This window comes from Salvelinus sp. IW2-2015, unplaced genomic scaffold (genome assembly GCF_002910315.2).
Source record: "Salvelinus sp. IW2-2015 unplaced genomic scaffold, ASM291031v2 Un_scaffold6640, whole genome shotgun sequence".
In the NCBI taxonomy this organism is placed as follows: Eukaryota; Metazoa; Chordata; class Actinopteri; order Salmoniformes; family Salmonidae; genus Salvelinus; species Salvelinus sp. IW2-2015.
In genome coordinates this window covers 1-862 of record NW_019947902.1, presented here as the reverse complement: position 1 = coordinate 862, position 862 = coordinate 1, and the positions used below count along the sequence as shown (strand labels likewise).

Here is an 862-nt window from a genome sequence, read left to right as displayed (position 1 = left end):
GGGACAGGAGACATTACTACTGGGGACAGGAGAACATTATACTGAGGACAGGAGACATTACTACTGAGGACAGGAGGTATTACTACTGAGGACAGGAGACATTACTACCTGAGGACAGGAGACATTACTACTGAGGACAGGAGGAATTACTACTGAGGACAGGAGACATTACTACTTGAGAAGAGCAGTAGTAATTCCTCCTGTCCTCAGTAGTAATTCCTCCTGTCCTCAGTAGTAATGCCTCCTGTCCTCAGTAGTAACAGTAGTAATTCCTCCTTACCGTGCTCTAAGCACCACGTAGAGGAAGAGAGGTAAGAGGTCATCCATGGACAACAGGAAGTTCCCCTCTAGCAGGGCTCGTACTTCCTGGGTCAGCTCCTCAAAGGTACGCTGGATCACCTGCAGCTTGTCTGACGGGGTGAAGGTGGTGCTGCGAGAGGTAAACAAACAAACAATGAGAGAGAGAAAATAGTTAAAAATAATAGTTAGAAAATAGTTATTATACAAGATACAAGAATATATCTATATCTTCAACTATAAAGGGAATGAGGGTCCATTTGGGAGGTTGCCTGAGGGATATATCACACTGGAGCATCTCTTACCTGATCTGTTGTAAAGTCTCCACTGCAGAAACAAAGCAAGCATCTTTGGTGCTGGGAAGGACCTAATCGCAGAAATATATCAGAGGTTTGAGTAACAGACATTTATCAAGTGGACTACATTGATGAAAAGGGTATAGGACATGAAATATCAAGAGGGGGGAAAAGTCTCTGGGGGAAAATAGGGCACTATAACATCCCCTGTAGTAATACAGTAACAAGGTTTGTTTGCTATTAATCTCATGGGATCAAGCTACCTCGGG

The 862-nt window shown here is 43.7% G+C and overlaps 1 non-coding gene across 1 annotated transcript in view; it reads right to left on the bottom strand.

Annotated features, from left to right (window-relative positions):
- Positions 1 to 749, bottom strand: part of LOC112078984 (uncharacterized) — an 11,696-nt gene extending 10,947 nt beyond the window's left edge. The window contains exons 1-2 of the transcript XR_011479005.1: positions 603 to 749; positions 281 to 430 (exon numbers count right to left, since the gene is read on the bottom strand). This is a non-coding gene — a transcript (uncharacterized protein). The remainder of the gene's footprint in view (positions 1 to 280; positions 431 to 602) is intronic.
- Between the last annotated feature and the right edge of the window lie 113 nt (positions 750 to 862).